The 23,498-nt window shown below is 50.3% G+C and overlaps 1 protein-coding gene and 1 long non-coding RNA gene across 13 annotated transcripts in view; both read left to right on the top strand.

Moving 5' to 3' along the window:
• FMNL2 (formin like 2) overlaps positions 1 to 23,498 on the top strand; it is a 118,443-nt gene that overhangs the window by 1,294 nt on the left and 93,651 nt on the right. The window lies entirely within an intron of this gene.
• Positions 5,901 to 14,432, top strand: LOC146766858 (uncharacterized). Its single transcript, XR_014956436.1, has 2 exons — positions 5,901 to 12,614; positions 12,670 to 14,432. It is a non-coding gene; the product is annotated as an uncharacterized LOC146766858 (long non-coding RNA).

Below are 23,498 nucleotides of genomic sequence, written 5' to 3'. Positions count from 1 at the left end.
GGCGCTGGGCGAGGATTCCCAACCGCTGTGTGTTGGGGATTATTTCTGGTTAGACCCAATTAGATTATCATGTCTAAGAAAAGAATAAGCCTATTCAGTCAGGAACCCCCACTGACGAGCCAAATGGCGAGTGAGATGTTACGATTATTAGGCGCAGTGGAAAAAAAGCCCGGTGTCGCGTTGCTCTTGTCGGGGATGGGAGATGCTCCCGCAGGCAGCACACGGCTCAGGATCCAGTCTGGATTCATCTGGGACTACCAGAAGGGCTCCTGGCCCCGTGTGCCTGCGCGCTCTGCGGGAGGAAATCGGTGGCTTTGGGTTAGGGGATGGTGATGGATGGGATCTGTGAAAGGCAGAGACGTCACTCGGGGCAGCCTTAGAAACGTGTAACGTAAATACGGGAGATAACAGCACCCAGCCTGTCGTTTCCTGAGGTGCTTGGAAGGTTTTAGAGGTGGACTTCAATTCAGGCTGGGAGGATGAGTGCTGCAGCTTTGCTGGAGGGAGAGGCTGGCCATGCGGGTGGGCAGTCCCTACAAATGTGCTCTGGGACGGTTTTCCCCCACCTTGGGGAGAAGCTGCGAGATGGGACCAAACAGCCCCAAAAATCACCTTCATGCTGTTCTTGCAGCCAGCCGGGCATGGCTGCTGGTGTTGCTGCAGCTTCCAGGAAATCTCTGACCAGTTAATGAAAGAATAAACTGCCGGGCTGTGATTATTTTGTTTTCTCTGTGGCTCTGAGGGAGAGATGACTGTGCCACTGCTCAAAGCCCAGAATGGGGTAGGCTGGAGAAGTGCAGGGATTAACGAGAAAGGAATGATCAGGGGAAAAACCATGAGGAATATTTTCTGTGGGGAGAGAGGATTAGTCAGGAGATGGGAGCATGAAGAAGGAGATGCTGAAGGTTGTAAGACTAAATCTCACCTTCCTTATGTGCTGTCTTAAGAAATTAGCCTGGCACGGGCGTTGCTGGCACACTCCGAGCCCTGGTGAGGTCCTGAGGGCTGTGCTGACAATCCCAATTTCCATATCCCTGCTGAAATTCCCAAGGCTGGTCTGGATGTTGATGAACACAGTGAGTGGCTGTGTTCAGGTTTCCCTCCTCACAGTGGGAGGGTTGTGCCCACTCCTGTGTGGGAGAGGTCCCTTCTGCGTGTTTGGAAGTTTTGTTCTCTTCCAGAGCAGGGAGCCCTGGCCCTCCAAACCACCAGGAGAGCACACTTGGCCATGATTTCACCCTGAGTGCCATGACACCAACTGGTTTATGTTTTCCACCTCAAACACGCTGTCCTGAGCTGGTCCAGCATCTCTGGAGTCCCTTCAGCGAGGGGATGCTGTGCCTGGAGGGGATGGATGGGTGCCAGCTTGTGTTTGCTGGGCTCTCAGAGGGTTTTGTGTTGAGAAAGGGCTCTGCCTTGTCCACCTCCAACACACACACCTGGTCACCTCCAACACACACACCTGGTCACCTCAAACACACACCTGGTCACGTTGTACACACACTGTCACCTCCCTGCCTCCTGATCCTCCTTGAGGTGCAGAAATTGCAGGAGATGATGGGCACTGCTCCAGGTGATGTTTTTTTGGGTGAAGTTCTCCAGTCTGTGCTCCCTGTGCCCTTGGTGTTCCTGAGGTGTCCAGAGCCAGCGGAGGGACAGGGATGCCACTGGCTGTGTCACTCCTGGTGGCCTGTTGGGCAGTAATCAGGGTTCTCCCCGTGGCTCTGCGTCTCCTGGTGCTGTTTTTGGCACTGCTGTAGGAAATGTGCTGCCGTGGTTCGTGTGCTGAGCCTGTGCTGGTGGGGCCTGGGCTCTGTGGGTGTGCTCCAGGAGGATGCATTTGTTGGGATGTACTTCAAGGAGGAAGATGTTCAGGACAACCCAAGGAGAGATCCAGCTTTCAGTCTGTGAGCCGAGTGCTGTTCCTTCCATCCTTCAAGCTGATGGGAATTCTCCCCTTTTCCTGTGCAATGAATTCCCTTCCTCTCAGGGTTACATGAGAGTGGGAACTCCAGGGAAGCAGTGGTGTGGCTTTGCCACCGAGTTCCCACTTTGGCTGTGCTGGGTCTCAGCTCTGGCTCTGAGCTTTGGGAACGTCCCAGCCTTGTCCCTTCCCCAGTGCTCTCTTCTCCTCAGCTCTGTGGGATCTTTCCCTACACACACGTGGGCGTAAATCCTGAATTCTGGTGACCAGCCCACGTCTGCTCAGGGCAAACCCCAGTTCGGCAGCCCGGGGGTGCCACAGACACGGTGGCACCGGAGCTGGGAGCCCTGGGAGCCGATCCCAAATTTGCAGCTCCTGCAGCAGGGTGGTCTCCCTCTGCACGTTTGCAGATGCCACGTGGTGTGGAGGAAGCAGCCAGGCCGGGCTTGGCAGGGGAAATCGCTGCCTAATGAGCTGTGATTGACATAATTTGACTGCTGGATTACAAATCTGCGGTGAGGTGAACAGGAAATATCCTCTCCCCCCCTCCCAGTGGGGTTTGGGTGCACAAAGGGCTCCTCTGTGCCCCTGCTGTGGGATGGAGGGCTTGGCCAGAGGGTGAGGGAGGTGTTCCTGCCATCCCCAGGTGAGGCACTACCTGCTCCTGCCTTGCCCACAGGAGCATCTCCCTTCTGCTGGAATTCCCTCCTTGCCCCTGGATTTTGTCCCAGCGTCGTTTTCCATCCCAGGGAAGGCAGCTTGAGCGTCTCCTGCTGAAGAATTTGGAAGCTCAGTGTGAAAACTCGAAATGTTTCCCAGCTGTTCCCCTTCCTCATTGTCTATCAGCTACATTAGGCATTGTTTTATAAAATATATAAGTATTTTAAACCATATGTATGGTTTAGGGTCTGCAAATCGTTACGGAGCACCGGGGGGCTGCAGGAGATATCTGTGGGATAGGATCAGCCTCCCTGCTTTGGTGGGGCACTGGATTCCTTGTTGTGATCCCTAAATTTAACAGGATTCCCTTGGGATGGGTTTGAGTCGAGATCCTGAAGCACCGATGCAGGTGGGAGTGGTACTGGGAGGTGAGAGACACTAAGGGGGCTTTGGGAATCTTGAGGAAAATGAGATTTCTAAAGTGCAGATCTCAAGCAGACCTGTGGGGTTTCCTTGTTCCTCAGCTCTGACAGGCTCCTGCCCGTGGGGATTTTCCTCAAGGGCTTGTGAAGTGATTGGGGCAGCGACACTTTTGCTTGAAGAAACAACCTCATAAATCACATGGTTAAATATATTTATATTTCACAGGGTTTAAATGTACAGCAGTGCTGGGTGGTGACACTTCTGCCCAGCTGCTTTGGCAGTCAGGGGATGGCATTTGTAAGTTTTTCCACCCAGACATCACAGGAGAACATTTTTATAAAACTGATTTTTTCCTTTGAGTGCTGGAATAGGAGGGTCCTGTGGTGGGTATTTAGCTGGTGGTAACCCTGCTAAAATTAATTTCAGCTCCTGGAAACCTGGAAGACTTCTAAAATGGCTGGGCTGATGCAGATGCGTGTATTTTTCGGTGTACCATTTTTCCATGCCAAATAATCCCAGTACTTTGGATGATGGTGGAGGGATGAACCCTCCAAATTAAATTCTGTTTAAGGTGAACAACAACAGGTCAAGCAAACCCTCTCTGACTTTAACCCCACCTTTAACCTGCCCCATCCTCTTTCCTCAGAACACTGAAACTTTATCAAACATCTCCATCAACTTCCTTAACTTTGGGTGTGAGATAAAGAGCTTTTTATGATTTTTGTTCTGTCTGCATGAGCAAGGTCGTGCCAGAGCTGTCCCTGAGGTGTGAAATGGTCTCTGGTGAACTGCTCCATGTCATGGGTGATGCTGAAGGAAGAACTGAGAGGTGCAGGATGAAATTTGGATTTTACAAAGCGAGCTGAAATAAATCAGTGGCTCTTGTGTAGTTTCTGATTGGGGATTGAATGACTTGAAGCCACGGGTGGCTGCCCTCAGCCTTTCATTTAAAATCAGCTTTTCCTGCTGCATGAGGAGGTGTTAAAGTGCACAGAAACTTCTCCCCCTGGATGGCAGACAACAGACAACAAACCCAAACCAAAATGTTTGATTTCCTCCTGCGTTTCCAGAAGTACCTTGCTGGTTTTACTGTGTTTTGGGGTTGTTGGACAAAGGGTGTGAATCATTCAGGCAACTTCTTAAATACTCTAACCCCTTTTGGAGTAAAACATCCATGTGGAGGTGAGCATGGGAATTACCAGCCCTGTCCTGTGTTTGTATGGCTGCTTTGGAGAAGGGGAGTGATTTTCCCTGCTGGAATTTTGGTGGTTTTCCCTACTAGAATTTTGGGTTTCTTTCCTGCTGGAATTTTGGTGTTTTTCCCTATTGGAATTTTGGATTTTTTTTTTTTTTTTTTTTTTTTTTTTTTTTCCTGCTGGAATTTTGGGTTTTTCCCTGCTGGAATTTTGGTGTTTTTCCCTATTGGAATTTTGGGGTTTTTTCCTGCTGGAATTTTGGTGGTTTTCCTGCTGGGATTTTGGGGTTTTTCCTGCTGGAATTTTGGTGGTTTTCCTGCTGGAATTTTGGTGTTTTTCCCTCCTGTAATTTTGGGGTTTTTTCCCTGCTGGAATTTTGGGGTTTTTCCCTGCTGGAATTTTTTTTTTTTTTTTTTTTTTTTCCCCTGCTGGAATTTTTGGTTTTTCCCACTGGAATTTTGGTTTTTCCCTGCTGGAATTGTGGGTTTTTCCCTGCTGGAATTGTGGGTGCTCCTTCCAGCTGCAGAAGGGGTTGGGCTGCTGTTCCATGTGGGGTCAGCACCAGCCCTGCTCCCACAGGGTCCAGGCAGTTTCCTGCTCTCATTCCGAGTCCAGCACCTGCTGAAGAAATGATTTTTGCATCCCAGTCTGTCCGAAGAAGTGGTTTGAATCTTCCCCCTGGCTCTGGAGCTGAGGGGGTGAATGACCCTGCAGGAGTAGCTGGATTTTTCTTCCTCTTTATTTCTCTCTCGGCGTCCATCCTGAAATCAGAGCAACCTCTGCCATTCACTTTCTGATTTTGGTTTGCTCCCTGAGAGGCAAACCTTGTGCCACGCCTGCCTTCAGCCCCAAACACACTTTGAAGGTTTTTGTTCATTTTTTTCCAGGCTGCTGCTGTTCTTGCAGCTGGGAGGGGCAGCGAGCACAGCCCGGTGCTGCTCTGGAGGTGGGCAATCCCTGGGCTTGGTGGCAGGTTGGGTTTTGCTTCCCTTTGGTGTCCCAGCCGTGGTTTGTGACGCTGGATTTGGGTGGTGGCACTGGGGGGGTGGCAGGGGAGGTTCTCTGGGCAGGTTTGTGCTCCAGGGCCACCAGCAGTGCAGTGCCCAGCTGGCACTGGTGCCCGCTGTGGCTTTAGGGCACGGGGAATGTGGGACCCTTGGGGTGTGCTGCAGGTTCTGCTGAGCTGCTGTCGGGCTCGGTGACGTCCAGCAGGAGAGTTTGGTGCCACTTTTGCACCAAAACCATCCCAGGGTGCTCCAAACCCTGTCCAGCCTGGCCTTGGACACTTCCAGGGACTGGGGCAGCCACGGCTACTCTGGGAATTCCAGCCCAGGGCTCCCCACCATCCAGGGAGGAATTCCTTCCCGATATCCCACAAACTTGGGAGATGGCCTGGGGGCTCCTGCTGCCATCACCAACCCCTTCTGCCCCTGGACCACCAGGACACAACCTCTGAAAGGGCAGGAGGCCAGAATCCCAGCATGGCCTGGCTTGGAAGGGACCTTAAATCCCATCCAGTGCCACCTCTCCCATGGCAGGGTCACCTCCCACTGTCCCAGGGACCTTAAATCCCATCCAGTGCCACCCTGCCATGGCAGGGACACCTCCCACTGTCCCAGGGACATTAAATCCCACCCAGTGCCACCTCTCCCATGGCAGGGACACCTCCCAGTGTCCCAGGGACATTAAATCCCATCCAGTGCCACCCTGCCATGGCAGGGACACCTCCCACTGTCCCAGGGACCTTAAATCCCATCCAGTGCCACCCTGCCATGGCAGGGACACCTCCCAGTGTCCCAGGGACATTAAATCCCACCCAGTGCCACCCTGCCATGGCAGGGACACCTCCCACTGTCCCAGGGACATTAAATCCCATCCAGTGCCACCTCTCCCATGGCAGGGACACCTCCCACTGTCCCAGGGACATAAAATCCCATCCAGTGCCACCCTGCCATGGCAGGGTCACCTCCCACTGTCCCAGGGACATTAAATCCCATCCAGTGCCACCTCTCCCATGGCAGGGACACCTCCCACTGTCCCAGGGACCTTAAATCCCATCCAGTGCCACCCTGCCATGGCAGGGACACCTCCCAGTGTCCCAGGGACCTTAAATCCCACCCAGTGCCACCCTGCCATGGCAGGGACCCCCCCCACTGTCCCAGCTGCTCCAAGCCCTGTCCAGCCTGGCCTTGGGCACTGCCAGGGAGCCAGGGGCAGCATCTCTGGGAATAGCCCAGCTTTCTGGGATTCTGTGATCCAGAGCCAGCCCTGCCTGTCTCCTGGGCTGGCTGGGTCTGGCAGGGCAGGCTGGCACTGGCAGGAGCCCTGGCACCCTGACCTCGCTCTGCTCTCCCCAGCAGGAGCAGCCCATGAATTATGCACCACATGCAAATGCAGCAGCACTGCAGCTTGTTTTGGAGCATCTGGGCTGCCTCTTGGCTTTGGATGAGGCACTTTCTGATCAGGATGCAAAGGCTGCCCCGTGCAGGAAGGCACACACGAGAAGGGCTTGGTTCTCCTGCTCCCTTTCCATGTCCTCAGAAGGGGTGGGACAGCAGGAGGCTGGAGCTGGGGCTCTGGAGGGCTTTTCCCCCCTCTGCTGGGAGGTGTAAATGGCATTTTTCTTTGGAAAGCAGAGGATTAGAGTTTAAAAGCAGCAGTTTGCAGGCTGTGCTGGTGATGCAGCTGCTGAGGACTTCTGTGGTGAGCAGCGTGCAGCCACATTTGAGACAAACCCAGCTGAATGATTGTCTTCTTTGTTTGGAAGAGGCCGTTTGGGAATTCGGGATGGGAAATAAGTGACACCAGCCCGTTCCATTTGATTTATATTTGGGTTAGAGAAAATCTCTACCCTGGGGCCAAAGGGCTCAGGCTGGTCAGGTAACAGCACCTGGAGCTGCTGGTGGGAATGAAGAAGTGGGAATTTCCCGTTTAGCACGTCCTGGTTTCAGCTCTGGAGGGCTGAGCAGGTTTCCATCACTTCATGTGCTCACACCAGCTGGCCCCAAGGGCTGTGCTCTTGCCCACAAGAGGTTGTTGCTGGGAAATGCCACTTAGTTCTGCTCCAGCTGAGGCTGGATTTCAGGGAAAGGCTCTTCTGGGCACTGAGAGCTCTGGGAGCATTTGGACAGCGCTCCCAGGGATGCCCAGGGTGGGATTTCATTGGAAATGCAGGTGAACCCAGTGGGAAGAAGTGATGATGTCTGACTCCAGAAGGCTGAATGATTTCTTTATTATAACTAAACTATAATACATTAATATACTATTTAAAGGAGATACTAAAACTACAAACCTGCTTTTCTAACTACCAAATCTAACTCACAATTCGTGACCCTCTCTGAAAGCCCAGCCCCAGGTGGGTTGGATTGGGTTGGATTGGATTGGGTTGGATTGGGTTGGATTGGATTGGATTGGATTGGATTGGATTGGATTGGATTGGGTTGGATTGGCCACCAGGCTCAAACAATCCTCACCAGAATCCAACCAAGCCATCACCCCAGGGAAACAATTCTCCAAACACATCCCACATGGGAAAAACAAGGAGCAGGAATTGAAATAGTTTTCTCTTTCATTTCTCTCTGTGCACCTCTATGAAAAACACCTTTCTCAGTGTTTCGTGGCAGAGGGATTGGCTAATGTATCACTTGTATATGCTGGGCTCTCCCCAGCATATTGCAGAGGGTCCCAGTTCAGCCCGGGCTCTCAGTAACAAAACCAGCGTTTGTCTGCGCGGCCTTAAACACACATTTGGGGAGGATATTCAGCAAGCACCAGAATGGGGCCATTGTCCTGCCCGTGAATGCTCCTCACATGAGGCTGGGCCGTGCTGGACCTCCAGGACTGTCCCCCAGCTCTGGAGAGTGGCTGAGTGTCCTGGGCCAGGAGCTGGAGCCGCGCCCGGCGCTGGGGACACCTCGGCACGGGAACTGGGAGCTGGGAACTGGGAACTGGGAACTGGGAACTGGGAGCTGGGAACTGGGAGCTGGGAAGTGCCCTGGGAACTGGGACAGCACTCCCAGGCCTGGCCCGAGCCCCAGGGAGGGATCCCGTGGCAGGAAGATCCGCAGGAAAGCTCCCAGAGGTTGTGACTTCCCTCGTCACGTTGCCTGGGCAGCGCACTGTGGGGTTAACCACGGACAGGACACGGGAATGGCTTCCCAGAGGGATTTGGGGATTTTGGGAAGGAATTCCTGGCTGGGAGCATGGATTTCCAGAGAAGCTGTGGCTGCCTCTGGACCGCTGGAGGTGTTCCAGAGCAGCTTGGAGCAACCTGGGACAGCAGAAGGTGTCCCTGCCCGTGGCTGGGGTGGCACTGGATGATCCCTCGTGTCCTTTCCACCCGAAACCACTCTGGAATTCTGTAGCTCCTTTCTGAGGTTCTGTCCTGGTGGTCCAGGGGCAGAAGGGGTTGGTGGTGGCAGCAGGAGCCCCCAGGGCTGCCCCTGGTGTCCCCAGAGTTTGTGGGCAGCTCCCCACGTGGGTGTTGGCCGAGGGCAGGAGTTGTTCCAGGACAGGAAATTCTTGAGCCTTCCAGACTCGTATGAAGAGATTTTAGATTTTGTAGTGTGCATCTGGCTCTTGTGAGAGATACCTTAAAAAGTACAAAAATTGGTTTTTTTTCTCCCCTCTTTCTCTATTTAATATATATTGTTTGGCCAGAAATCCTTTACTATAAAAGGACTTGGGGCAGCTCTAGAGCGTACATCTGTTCCTTGTTTGCCTGCAAAATGACTGCACAGTGGAGGCCAAAGGCAGAGAATAGAGGGTTGTACAAATTGGCAAAGTTGCTGAAGTCTCTCAGAAGCCAGTAATTACAATGAAGAAGCAAATTGTTCAATGCAGAAATCCTGGTTGTGCATCCATCCAGCATCCTGGCACGTCCCCCTGTGGCTCCCCTTGTCCTGCTTTCCAGAGGGCAAAGATCCCAGATATCCCAAATATCCCAGTTCCACCTGGGCCAGGCTTGGGGCTGCCCTGGGAAGGGATGGCAATGGCTTGGCTGGGCTCATACAGCACTTTTCTGACAAAGGTTCCCAATGATTTACTGTGTTTGGGAGTGCTTCAAAGGCCTCTCTGCCCAGCTCTGAGCCTTGCAAGTGCAGATGATCAAATAAATTAACTATCACAAATATTTAACTTAAAGCCTGCTCAAACAGGAGCTTTGATGTTGAGTGTGTGTGGGGGAGCCTCTGTGTGGCTGTGCACTCTCCCAGGGATAGTGGATGAACATTGAACTTGTCTCTTCTCTCAGATACAAGAAGCCTAAAACTGGAAATGTAAATAATAATTAATTACATTTATTATTCCCCCTCCATGGGCAGCAGGTTGGGATGCAGCACTGGGCGGCACGGGGATGAATTATGGCACAAGGAGTTTTCCTGGGAAGCTGATGGAAAATGGATTGAGCAGGGCAATCACACTTTTGAGGACTGTAGTGTTGGCTGTGCCATCCCTACAAAAACCTTTGGCTCGGGGGTGATTTTTCATGCCATTGGTGCCAGGTGTTGCTTGGTGGCCACAACTCTCCAGGTAACTGGAGTCCATTTGATAATTATTAGTGGATCGAGGCAGGATTTTTGGGTAATTAATTTAATCCTTGTGTGATGCAGCTGCTTGCAGGTAGCTGGGTTGGGTGGCTGCGTGTTGGATAAAAATTGCAGCTCCCTGCAGCAGCCTGGGAGTTGTCAGCTCGTGCCAGTGATCTGCTCGCAGGGAATTGTGTCTGAGAGCTTCAGCTCCACGTCCCTGTTCTCTTGATCCTCTAAATGAGTATCTGAGCGTGGCAAGTGCACAATGTGCTTTTTGCTAAATGAAACAAGAACTTTGGTGCTTGACGTTTTTGCTCCCATGAATGTTTCAGGAGCCTCTGGCTGTGCTGTGGAGGAAGGAGAGGAGCGAGAGGGGCTTGGAGCAGCCTGGGATGGTGGAAGGTGTCCCCTGCCCGTGGCATGGGGTGGCTTTAAGGTCCCTTCCCACCCAAACCATTCCAGGATTCCACCATCCTGTGCCTGAGCAGATGAACGAGGTGCACAAAACCCTTTGCTTTGGAAATGGTGTTTTTTAACCCCTTCACTTCCAGACCCTGGCTATGCCAGGGGTGTTTTCCTTGCTGCTGGGCTGCCCACTCTCAGCAGTGAGAGATTCAGCTGACCCAGATCAGATGGCAGAAGAGTGGGAGAAGAGGAATTTGGGAAGCTGAGTCTCGGGCTGGTGTGGATTAGAGGGAAGTGACCTTTCAGCTCAGGGGTTTCCAGGTCAGCTCAGGGACCTTCTCTCCTGTCTCAGGCCTCTCCTGCTCCCTCGGAGTCTGCAGAAGCTTTGGGGCCATTCCCAGCTCTCCCATCACTTGGTATGGGAGCAAGGGGTGTTTTCCAGAAATAAATCAATCTGTGCACCTTGCTGGAAGTGCAGCCCGTTCCCAGCAGAAGGCAGGTGGGCTTTCTCCGTGCTAGGGGATGATTCTGTCACATCTCAGTGCTTCAGTGAGAACATGCAGGGATGGTGCAGGACTTCCCATGAGCCGAGTCCTTCCCTCTTGATCCCTGTTCAGGATCCTTCAGCAGCCAGGGGGATGCAGATGAATTCCTAAATGGCAGAAAACCTCTGTTTTCTCCTTGGGTATGGCAGATCCGAGGTATCCTGAGCTGGATTTGCAGGGCAGAGGAGGGACTGGGATACCCACAAACACCACTCAGGCAAAAATTGATTAAGCATGAAATTCTTCTCTGGCAGTGAATTCACTGCTGGCTCGGGGACAAAAGGTTGCACAACTGAAAGGGAAAAGGAATTTTATTTGGAAAGCTCAGAGCTATTGTTTGTTTGGTTTTGCTGGTGTTTATTTTCTGTCTGATGGCAGATCTTTGTTAAAGGTGAATTATCCCTTCTGTTTAGCAAGTGGAGTGAAAACAGCCCCGATGCACTTGTGAGGCATTCAGGGGATTGCTGGAATTGTTAGAATTGTTCGAGGTGCTCCCAGGAAGTGCTTGGGGATACTTGAGGTGTAATACTGTGGAGCAGAGTATGACTTGTATGCCTTGTTCTGGTATCCAAACAGCCCAGACAGCACATAAAGAAATGCTCAAATGCACTGAAACATCACCAGTAATACCTGCTGAAGTATTTTGAGCTTAACCCACAGGCTTATCGGGTACCACATCCCAGCTGCTGCTGCTCTGCCAAAGTGTTTCACAGAAAAGATGTGGAGGGAGAAAAGCACCTCTTCTTTAACACTTGGAAAATTCAGATTTGGATTTATTTAATCCCAGAAACAGCGGGTTTGGGAATTCCTTGTCAAGAAGATGTTGCTGCTGTGACAGCTCAGGGTCTGCCCCAGGGCTGCTCATTGCTGGGCTCAGGTTTTTAACTCTTTTTAAGCACGATTTCCTGCTCAGGGCCTTTTCCCACAGAGATACCAGGGCAAGCAGGGAGGCCTTCACTGTGTGTAGCCAAAACACTGATCCAGGCCTGGCATGGGGCTGCCCTTATCCCACTGACCTTGTGCTGGGGGATGCCACAGCCGTGGACACGGCTGCTGCTCCTCTGGGAGCTCAGGAATCACCCAGCTTTGTTTTACAAGGTGCCTGAATTCTGGCTGTTTCCTCCTCTTTTCAATCAGCAGAGCTTTTGTTTTGTTTTGGTTTATATTTTTTAATTTAAAAAAAATTTTTTTTAAATTTTCTGCTCATTCCCTTCATCAGCAAATTTTGGGTGAAAACTTCCCCTTTTCTCTGGGGAGCTGGAGCTCCTGCAGCATCACGAGAATGACAACAACAACAACAATAACAGTGATAAAGGCTTCAGACAGTGATTACAAGAGCAGATTTATGGATTTTTCTGGCCAGCCTCCATCCTTGGAGATGTCTGTGCGGGTCCTTCCCTGGGGGATGGTGCCCAGCCCGGGGTGGGGTTGATCTTGGCCAGGCTGGTGTTTGTGGTGCTGTCCCTGCCCCATCCCTGGCTCCCTGGCCATTCCAGGACATTCCAGGACATTTCCAGCCCAGCTGTGGGAGCTCAGCCCTCTCTGTCTGCTCGTTTGGAACTTCGTGGGAGGGAATGTGGCTGGAGGAATATCAACATGCCACGAGCAAATCCACCTCATTAGGGAGCAGGGTTTAACATTTTTTTGCATTAGTGGGAGGCTGAACTGTGGTGTTTGTGTGCTTGGGGTGGAGGAGGAGGGAGCTGTGTGCTGGCTGTGGAAAATGGGGGATGGAAACCCATCCAAAAATGGGAAAGGTGGGGAAAAGGAAAAAAAAAAAAAACAAAGGCTGGGTTTGCTGTGCCACAGCTGGAGGGAATCCTTGAGATGCACAGGAGGAGCTGTGGGAGGTGATGCCAGTGGCAAGGGTAGCTTTGGGTGGGATATTGGGAAGGAATTCCTGGCCAGGGGCTGGGCTGGAGAAGGAATTTAGGTGGGATATTGGGAAGGAATTCCTGGCCAGGGGCTGGGCTGGAGAAGGAATTTAGGTGGGATATTGGGAAGGAATTCCTGGCCAGGGGCTGGGATGGAATTCCCAGAGCAGCTGGGGCTGCCCCTGGATCCCTGGCAGTGCCCAAGGCCAGGGCTTGGAGCAGCCTGGCACAGTGGGAGGTGTCCCTGCCATGGCAGGGCTGGATTGGGATGGGTTTGAGGTCCTTCCATCCCAACCCAGTCTGGGATTCTGGGATTCCTCTCCAGGGAAAGCTGTGCTGGAAGGAGGGGGCATTTCCCTGTTCCATCACTGCCACAGTTCCCGTGCCTGGCAGCTGAGGATGCCCAGCCTCTGCTGAGCCAGTCTCTTCTACCAGGTTTTGATCACATTGGCATTATTTGTTAGGGTTATTTTCCCACTCTCCATCTCCTGGTTTTTGACTGGAGCCTTTCCCAGGAGCTGGGATCTCGGAGCAGCATCTCCTGTTCCTGCCAGGGGAGCCCAGTGGTGTCCTCACGTTCCTGGTGTGTTTTGATGCCATTTTTCCCACTTTCATGTCACATTTTGACCTCTGGAAAATATCACCTAGCCAGGTGTTAACCTAACCCCTCAGTTCCCATGCAACGCAGGAACTCCTGTAAAATAAAAAAGGCTTTCTTTTATTCCAAATAAAACCATAGCTGTGCTTACCAACCATTCTGAACAGGCTCTTTAGGTAGTGCTTTACACTGGGTTTTCTTCCCTTCCTTCTGTTCAGTGCTCAACTCCTCAGCTCCTATGAAAATATAAAACCCTCTCCTTTTTAAAAATTTTATTTTAATAGGCAACATCTTTTTCCCAGAGCCCCTGGGTTGTGGTAGCACCATATTGTGCAGGGGTTTATGTTACATGAGCAAGCATTTCACTTGGTCATAGCCAATTTAAGTTCTAGGCAGATTTTTACTGGCCTTTCACTTAATAGCTAAATCATCTGGAAAACAGATTGGGGTTTTTACGTGTTTGGGGCTTTTTTCTGAGGTGAAACCAGTCTGAAAATCACCGTAAGTGCTCTCCAGTGTGCAGGGCTGGGGTGATGTCCCACCTCAGCGTGGGATACATCAGGACAGTTTGATAGTTTTATTTAAAATTCAATGGAATCAGGGCAGTGCCTTGGCTTTGGCTTGCAATAGCTGATGAAATGCCACAGATTGGTATTTTTTTACCTTCACAGGAAAGCTTCCCTTTCCTTAAAACAGCATTCCAGCCTGAAACGGGATGTTTTCAAATCCCATGCATCAAATCCTCAAAAATCCCTTTTAACCATCAAGCAATTCCTGATAATTTCTGAACCAGGACGCCAGGAAAAACCTCAAATGAGATTGAATAAACTCTATTATCCCAGTATTTGTGCATAGGATGAATGGAATAATGGGAAAAGCAGAGCTTTGTTCAGGGATCCCATTTCTTCCTAGGAAATGAGTTGGGAGTGGGATGGAGACAGTGCTTCCAGCAGGAGAATTGATGCTAATTGACAGCTAATGGATCAGCAGTTTTCCAAACAAAACTGGGGAGCAGGCAGCCTCACATTCTGCTGGAATTGGATCATTTGGAGTAGAAAATCCATGGAAAAACAAAGCACGAGCCCATTCAAGTATGGCATTTATGTATTTATATATAATATTTAGCACCGGAGTGCTAAAAATTTAGGGGTTGTGTAGGATTTGGTGATTTGGCAGGTCCACGTGGGATGGTCAGAAATGCTGCTGCTAAAAATTCAGGGGTTGTGTAGGATTTGGTGATTTGGCAGGTCCACGTGGGATGGTCAGAAATGCTGCTGCCCCAATGCAGTCACGTTTCTCACCCAACCAAAAAAAGAGATTTTTTTTTGTCTTTGGAAATGTCTCGTTTCAGGAGTGACTTCCAGCTCTCCAAGTAAAATGGTATTTTTGTCTCTATGTGGGAATATTAGAGCTGCAATTCCAGCAGAGGTGTGGAGATTCGTGAGGGATGGATGCCTGGAGTGGGCATTAAATGGAGATGCCTTTATCTTAAATGTTGGTATGTAGGGGAGAGTTGTGTAATCTGATTTTTGGGAGGTGATACAGGGTAAGGGATTGGTCCTGGGGAAGGGGCTGGGAATGAAACCAGGCTTCCTTGATCCAGGGGTTTTTTGGGAAATCTCCTTGTGGGGTGCTGTGTGCCAGGGGGCTGCGGAGTGAAAAAAGTTCCTGCTGAAGACAGAAAAAGGCCAGAGAGTTTTAATTTTGGATTTTGTGACTCTGGTAGAAGCTGGAGCTTGGAGCAGCCTTTTCTGTCACCCTGAGGTGACAACCCCGGGTGCAGTGCAGCCCAGAGGGTCTGGTCCCCAAAATCCCTGGAGAAACGGAGTTATCTCAGGGATCACCCAGCGTGTGGAAGGAGAAGCTGGGATTGTCCTCCCCAGCAGCACCTTGGCTTCTCCCCTGAACTGCTGCTGGGCATTTCCTAAAGCTGGTAAAACCAGGGGGAAAAAAGGGAATTTTGCTGTTCCAAGCACTGAATAACCCGGCAGTGAGGGACCTGTTCAGTGCTCACCTTGCTCATCACTTGCTGCACAACTTGAGCAATTTATTTTAACATTTGGGTTAGGACAGATTTGCTGTTGTCTCATCCTGCATGTTAAATTTCTCAGATTTATTGGTTTTAGACACCCTCTTTTCATCCTGTTCCTTTGGTGTTTGGGAAAGGATATTTTCTTTCTCTTTTTTCCCCATTTGGAGCCTGGTGTGTGGCAGTGCATCCCTCCCTTCCCTCATGGTTTCTTCAGCTTTTCAGGTGCTCAGGACTCTCGAGTTGTAAATATTTTGATGCCTGTTTGGATATAGCTTGTGAATGCTGGAATAATTCATGTTTACTGTTGTTGGTGGCACCTCTAAATCGCTTTCATTTTCTCCATCCTAGCAGTTTATAGATTTTTATTCTTTTATGCTTTAATCTGAATATGGAGGAGTTTAACTCCTTGGTGAGCTCAGTGTGGCTCCTGAAAATGCTCCTTTATTTTGTGTATTCCCTTCCCTTATCCAGTGATTTTTCCTTTTCCTTCTCCCTGTGATTCCATCTGCAGTTATTTATTTTGTTGCTGCCTCCTTTGCTCTGGCCTGAGCTTCTTTTCCATAACTTAATCCTCCTCTGCCAAAATCAATCCAGGTTTTTGTTGTGTGTTTTTCTTTTTTTTTTTTTGCTTGCAGACAATATTATCCCTGCTTGTCTGTGTTCAGTATTCCACAGGTTTGCTTGCATGGCCCTTAAGTAGCTTAGGGATAAAAACAAGGATCATTTTCCAGTAATTTCCTGGGCGACTCAATTAAGTTTTACTTGTTGCAGTAATTCAGTGCCAGGGTTATTTATGGCACAATCAGCCAGGGAGTCTCTGGAGTGTTCCTGGAGCTTCCCTGGATGGGCAGGAGCCACCAGGAAGGGATGGCTGTGCCTTGGAATCATGGAATGCTTCGGGTGGGAAGGGATGTAAGGATTTCCCAGTGCTACTGCCTGGGACACCTTCACTGGCCTCGGGCATTTCCAGGGATCCACAGCTTCTCTGGGAATTCCAGCCCAGCCAGGAACTCCTTCCCAATATCCCTCTGGCAGTGGGAATCCATCCCCTGTGTCCTGTCCCTCCATCCCTTACCCCAAGTCCTTCTCCGAGGGATCAGCATCTGGAAAATCAGGATATTTTCCCATTTATAGCCAAGCCTCACTCAGGCTGTGTTTTCCCAGGGAACAGCTCAGGCAGGCAGAGCTGCTCTCCCTGCACCATTCCTGTGGGATCAAACTCGGGCTGTCATTCCCTTTTTTTTTTTGCTGGAAACCAACTTCAGCACAGCCCAGTGTGAGGAGAAGTGGCTCTGGCCCGCAGATGTTGGGCATGAATCACGCTGCTGGTCTTTATTTCTCAGCTGGGGTTAACTCCTGGGCTGTGGAAAACAAAAATGGGCTTTTCATTGCCTTGCTGTGGAGCTGGAGCCGTGGATGGATGCAGTGGGGTGAGTGCTGGAGCACCCAGGATCCCAAAGAGATCAACCCAGCTTTGTCTTTGCCCCGGCTGCTTTGGAACGGGGCTTTTCCTGCCCAGCATTCCCAAGAGATGGAAATTCCCACAAGTGGGGAATATCTTGGCCAAGCACTCCCAGCCAGGCTCTTCCCTGCTTGCTTTTGGAGCAGAAATCTCCATAAATTGCTTTGAAGGCAGGAGCACTAATGACACACGACAACTGCAAAGCAGCAATAATCATCTTTCTGGGCATTCATTTAGGGAATGGATTGGAAAAGCTTAGGAGGCCTGAAATCCAGGATGTGGCCAGGCTCAGCTTTTCCATTTTTTGGATGCTTTTGGAGCTCACCTGGTCCTTAAAAGTAGGGTTTTGCCAGACCTAGACTGGTGCAGGAGCAGATGCATAAATACAAGCATATATGATTAGCAATTGATTGTTAAATGCTTTTATGATGACAGTATTTGGAATAGTAACAGATGAGGATAATTAATCCAATTGAACGGGTGTCCTCACAAAAATAATCCCAGCAAATGTTTTTTAATGTAGCCTGAAACGCAGCAAAACACATGAAAACAATTTTAGTTTTTCAATTCCTTAAACTCCCACAACATCACCCCCACATTTCGGCTTATCAGGGCAAAACGTTCCACACTGAGAGCTGCTTATTGACTCTGCGCTGGGATAAATCCTAATAAACTGTAATGAATCCTAGGCTTTGGCATTGTTGTGTAGACCCAGCTGCACAGCAGAGAATTGGCACCACAGCCTTGGTTTTGGAAGCAGATTTTGGGAAAGATGGGACACAAGTGGTTAAGGACAAACTAGAGAAATTCAGGGGAAAAGAAGGCATTTTTGGAGTTGTATTTATTTATCGAGGCTTTGTGTGGTTTGGCCTGTTTGTAGGAGTGGGGCTGCTGCAGGGACACTTCCCTGAATTCTGCTTTTTGTGCCTGGGGAAGGTGTTCCTCAGGGGAGTGGGATTTGGGAAGGAAATGAATTTAATTGCTGGTCAGATTTTCAGCAGGGCGAGTGGAACAATAATTCCAGGCAGCTGCAGCCCGTGGATGGCATCTCCTGGGCACCTGAGTTCAGAGAGCTCCTGCACTCCGGGACAGATTTTGCTGGGCTCCAGCCCTTTTGGGACAAAAATTCCCCCGTAATTAGGTTTATTCCTCATGTGGCCATCTGTTCCTGGAGCATTCCCTGTGCTCCTCTGGCTCCAGGGAGGTCCTGGCTGGCTCTGAGCCCCTCTGGGAGCTGGCACGGAGCTGGGGGGGGTTTGGTGCCCTGAACCTGGGAGCAGCTCCCACAGGAGCTTCTGCATGGATTTAATTCCGTGGGGACAAGGAAGGGCTCCCAGGACACCCTGAGAGGGAGACAAAGGAGCTTTTCCAGCCTCAGACTGCCTGGCTCTGGCTCCCTTGGCTTTCTGGGGAATGCCAGGGCTCTTTTCTGTCCCTCTGCCACCTTTTAAACTCTGGGTTTTCTGTCAAACCCAGCTCCCAGACAAGGGCTGCTTTTGGGGCGTGTGGGGCATTAGTTTGCTAAAAATGTCCTAAGCTTGGAGTGGAAATCTCTGTGCTGCTATTGCTTAAGTGAGGAAAACCAGGAATTTGGGAAGGTTTCACCTCCCTGATCTCCTGTGCCAGCTCAGTTTGGGTGGGATTATATTCCAAGGGGCAGGAATACTCTCTGCACATCCCCTGCCTGTCCAGCTCACAGAAAACTCCCTGCGTGGGTTTATTTTCCTGGCAAATATTACATCTGAACGTGCCTGGAAAACTCCTGGGAGGCTGGAGATGTATTTAATAATTGTATTAAAAAAAAAAAATTACATAGTTCTCTTTGCTATTGTTGCAGAGACATTTTATTCTCAGCTTCAAACTGAAGCTGAGCAGGGATGGATGGGATATTGGGATATTGGGAAGGAATTCCTGGCTGGGATGGAATTCCCACAGAAGCTGTGGATGCCCCTGGTATCCTCCAGAGTTCTTCCCTTTTCTTCTTTTTAGTTTTTAGTTGGAACCTCTCACTTTCTTTCATAATCCCTGCAGTTAAAAAATCAGGGCATGAACAAGATCAGGAGTTGGGTACCCAAAGGTTTTTTAGGTAATTAGACAGAGTGACAATAATCATGGGATCATGGAATGGTTTGGGTTGGAAGGAACCTTAGATCCCACGGGCAGGGACACCTTCCACTATCCCAGGTTGCTCCAAGCCCTGTCCAGCCTGGCCTGGAGCATTCCCAGGGATCCAGGGGCAGCCAGAACATCGCTGTGGTGTCACCTTTTGCCATCAAGCAGGACGTTATGACTTCCAAAATCCACATTCCTTGGGAGGCTGCTGGGATCAGTGCTGGAGCTGCCTTCTGCTGCCTGGGGTTGGGACCAGCTGGAGCAGCCACCTGCTCCGAGCCCGAGGCCAGCTCTGGGATTGTCATCCATCCATCCCTGAATTTTCATCCATCCATCCCTGGGATTGTCATCCATCCATCCCTGGGATTGTCATCCATCCCTGGGATTGTCATCCATCCCTGGGATTGTCATCCATCCATCCCTGGGATTGTCATCCATCCACCCCTGACATTGTCATCCATCCATCCCTGAATTTTCATCCATCCATCCCTGGGATTGTCATCCATCCATCCCTGGGATTGTCATCCATCCCTGGCATTGTCATCCATCCATCTCTGGCATTGTCACTCATCCCTGGAATGGGATCCTTGTCATCCATCCCTGGTATTTTCATCCATCCCTGGGATTTTCATACATCCATCCCTGGGATTGTCATCCATCCATCCCTGGGATTTTCATCCATCCCTGGGATTTTCATCCATCCATCCCTGGGATTTTCATCCATCCCTGGGATTGTCATCCATCCATCCCTGGCATTGTCATCCATCCATCCCTGGGATTGTCATCCATCCCTGGGATTGTCATCCATCCATCCCTGGGATTGTCATCCATCCATCCCTGGGATTGTCATCCATCCATCCCTGGTATTTTCATCCATCCCTGGGATTTTCATCCATCCATCCCTGGGATTGTCATCCATCCATCCCTGGGATTGTCATCCATCCCTGGATTGTCACCCATCCCTGCGATGGTATCCTTGTCAGCCCCCCCTGGAGCCACATTCCTGGAGCTCCTGTTTCCCTGCCCCTGTCACCCCTGTGGAGCAGTAAAGGTGGTGGTGCCAGCCCAGAGCACTGCAAAAGAAATCCTGAATTTCCAATTTTCAGGAGTAGCAGCAAGGCTTGGCATCAGTAAGGAATTAAAGCACTAAATGAGTTCTATCTCAAAAAAGGAATTTAGGATATTTGGGGGGTTTTTCTTCTTGCTCCCACTCAAGAGAGTGAAAAACTTCTTTTAACTAAATCTGAGTCTGGTTATCCTTGATCCAGGACTGGTTTTACCATGGGATGAGCTTTGCTTTGGCCACCTTGAGTTTGTGACCATCAAGGAGTAAATATACAGTGCCAGGGAGTCCAAACAAATTTTATTTTTCTTATTCTTGTTACTGTTGGTATAACATTATTATTATATTATGTTGTTGGTGGTGGTGGTGTCATCTTTTTTAAGAATTACTAATGATTATTATATATTCAGTTAATTTTGGGGGTCTCAGCAATGATTTGAGGTGAGCCTCTCTCTTTCCCCAGGCTCTTGCAACACTCTCCCATTTTTTAGGACATGGCAGATGACGGCACAGCACAATCCTTTTTTAATTATATCACCGTGTGTCTTACAACTCCAGACCTCTATAATAAATATTTTAGGCATGCATATGAAAGCTTTCTATATTCTAGCCCCAGAGTCAGATTTGTGTACATGCAATTCCTGATTTATTTTCAGGAAGGATGGAAATTCGGTCCCTGTGGTAGCTCCTCTTGAGTAATCAGCCTCATCCTGCATATTTCCTGTGTTTTCTTTTTTAGAAGAGCTCCATTTACATTTAATTTCTGCTCAGCTCTGTGTGTATTCCTGGTCAAATTCTGGTTTGAGTTAAGTTATGGACAGCTTGGCTGACGTCAGGAGGAGCTCTCCCTGGCTCCGTGCATTTCTTGCCGTCAGTTTGCTCACGGGGGCACATCTCTGGTGTTTGCCATTACAAAGAACAGATGCCCCTCATTTCAGACCCAAATTTATTCCTGTCCCACGCAGATCTGCTTTATGTCCTGTTGTTGTTGCACTCCCTGCAGATGGATTGGTGGTGGGAGGTCAGGAATCAAGAGCTCGGGCAAGCGCTGTGCGTTTCAGTTTTGCACTTCTGTAATATCCACTGGTTTTAACTTTGCTCTTTCTGTATTTTGCCTTTGGGACAGAGCTTGGTTCAGCTTTGTGCGTTTGGGTTAGTCCTGTGTTTGGTGAAGGGGAAGGGGGGATGGATTGAAAGTGCCAGGGGGCAGGGATGGGTGGGAATTGGGAATTCCTGGCTGGGCTGGAATTCCCAGAGGAGCTGAGGTTCCCCTGGATCCCTGGCAGTGCCCAAGGCCAGGCTGGAGCAGCCTGGGACAGTGGGAGGTGTCCCTGCCATGGCAGGGAGGTGGATGGGATGAACTTTAAGGTCCCTTCCATCCCAAACCATCCCCTGATTCCGTGTGGTGAGGCATTTTTGGGTGCTGGGACTCATTTTGTCACTTTGCAGTGGGGTGGCCCTACAGCATGGACTGAAGGCTGCTCCAGATTGCAGGGGTGTGAATGGACCTGGAATTCCACCTTCCAGCTTTGATCCCTGAATTCCAACCTGGAGTGAGCTGTGGGTGCCACCTGTGTGCCCGTGGGGATTGAGGGGATTGGGGTGCCCTGGGCAGGGCCGGGAGCAGTGGGATCCTTCTCTCCTCCTTTTGGGGATGTGCCACCTCCAAACCCGCTGGCCCTGGGGCTGAAACCCAGCTTGTTTTCCTTCTGGGATGCTGTGACCTGTGAAGGGCAAACCCAGAAGGAATAACTCATGAATTGGGAGGGTACCAACTCCCACAGCAGGGATGGCTGAGCCAAACATCAGAAAAACAAACCCAAAAAGATCTTTTTTTTAACTCTTAAAGGTGCTGTGTTGCATCTGAGTTCCTGCAGGAGGGGATTTGTGACCTTGTGGCTCTCTGGGAGCTGCTGGGCTCTGTCCTGGCTCGACCTTTCCCTGATGGATGGAGGAGCTCTTTGGGTTCCTGGCACGTGTAGGATTGCTGGCAGGGCTGGTGCCGGTGCCATCTGCCATTCCTGTCACCAATGTCCCCAGCTGAGGGGTGGCATCACGCTGGCTGTGCCCTGGGAGCTGGCACAGGGCTCTCAGCAGCCACCCACTGCCCCCCCAGCACCTCCTGGCCTTGGGAAGGGGAGAATGGGAATTCTGGAGGAAGCAGCAACAATCCTGTCCTGGGGGATGTGTTACAGTCGTGGAATCACGGCATGGCTTGGGTTTTCCAAGCCTGAGTCCACCCTTCCCCAGCACTGCCCACGTCCCCACGTGCCACATCCACGGGGCTTCGAAATCCCTCCAGGAATGGGAATTTCCCAGTGCCAGCTGCTGAATGGCAGCATGGCTGAAGCATCTCCATTCCTTTGGTGGGATGGAGGTGCAAATCGGGCACTGCGGGCTCCTGGTGGTCCCAGCACAGCCCAAAGTGCCTGCTCCACTCCTTCCCCTTGCACAGGGATCCCAGGAATTCCATGTGGGAGGGGTGTCTCCTTCCCTTCTCTTCATTACTGGGGGTAATTTATAGATTCCAATACAAAAGCTCCCTGTTGAAGCCTTGTTGGGTTTAATGAAGTGACTCTGCCGAGCCTGGAAATGAAATAAAAACCCTCCCAAGTCAGTACCCTGCACATGAGCAGGTGATTAAAATGCTCCGTTCCAAACTGCCTGGGATTCTGAGCCATTTCCCAGATAGGCTTCCTGAAGAAAGGAAGTCACAGTGAAAAATTAAGGATTGGGGCAAAAAAAAAGAGTATTAAAATAAATAATGAAAAACGATAATGATACCAGCAGGATAATGTTTCTCCTGAACCACTTTTCCAGGCTTGCAGCATAACCCTCCTGGTGCTTCCAAGCCAGACCACATGTCTGAACAGATAATTTTTGCATTTTTTGTGCTGGGATAACTGTAAATACCTGCCTGCATTCAAGGAAGGTGTTTCACAGGCGCTTCTTCCTTCTGTGAAATTACAGCTTCAGCTCTGGGCTTGCCTCAACAGATTCGTGTCCCCAGAGCTGGGGGTGCTGCTGGGGCAGGCTGGAAATCCAGGCTCTGGCTGTGGGATTTGGGAAATTAATCTTGTGCTACCCTGACCTCAGTTACACCTGAGAACTTTTTAAGAAGTCGGGGGCATTAAAATGTTGATTAATTATGGAATTACAGAATGGTTTGGGTGGGAAGGGACCTTAAATCCCATCCAGTGTCACCCCTGCCATGTTCAGGGACACCTTCCACTGTCCCAGAGTGATCCAAGCTCCATCCAGCCTGGCCTTGGAAACTTCCAGGGATCCAGGGGCAGCCACAGCAACAAATCTCAGCTGTAAAGAGAAAACCAGCTGGGCCTTCCCTGGTTTTCCTCAAAATTACAAAATGCTGCAGCGTACAGATCCGTCTCCATAAAAGATTTAGCAATTTGGGGCTGAAAAGTAAATTGAGTGCAAAATTACTGCAGTAGTGGGTAGGTGTAGCCTTCCAGAAAATAATTGATTTTGTGGAGCCATTAATAGCCAGCTCAGGAATGTGAATTTCTGTATGTTTGTCATGGACAAGGGATATTATCTGGGATAATTATGTAGATTGCACATCCAAACACGCCAGCAAAGAGCAGGAATAACATGAGCCCAAAACTGAGCCAGGCAGGCTCTGGTTTAACTCCCTGAGCAGGACACAGGCAGGTTT

Source organism: Lonchura striata, chromosome 7, assembly GCF_050655825.1.
Source record: "Lonchura striata isolate lonStrDom1 chromosome 7, ASM5065582v1, whole genome shotgun sequence".
Taxonomy (NCBI): Eukaryota; Metazoa; Chordata; class Aves; order Passeriformes; family Estrildidae; genus Lonchura; species Lonchura striata.
Note: the sequence above shows the minus strand (reverse complement) of the source record. Positions and strands in the feature narration are given on the sequence as shown.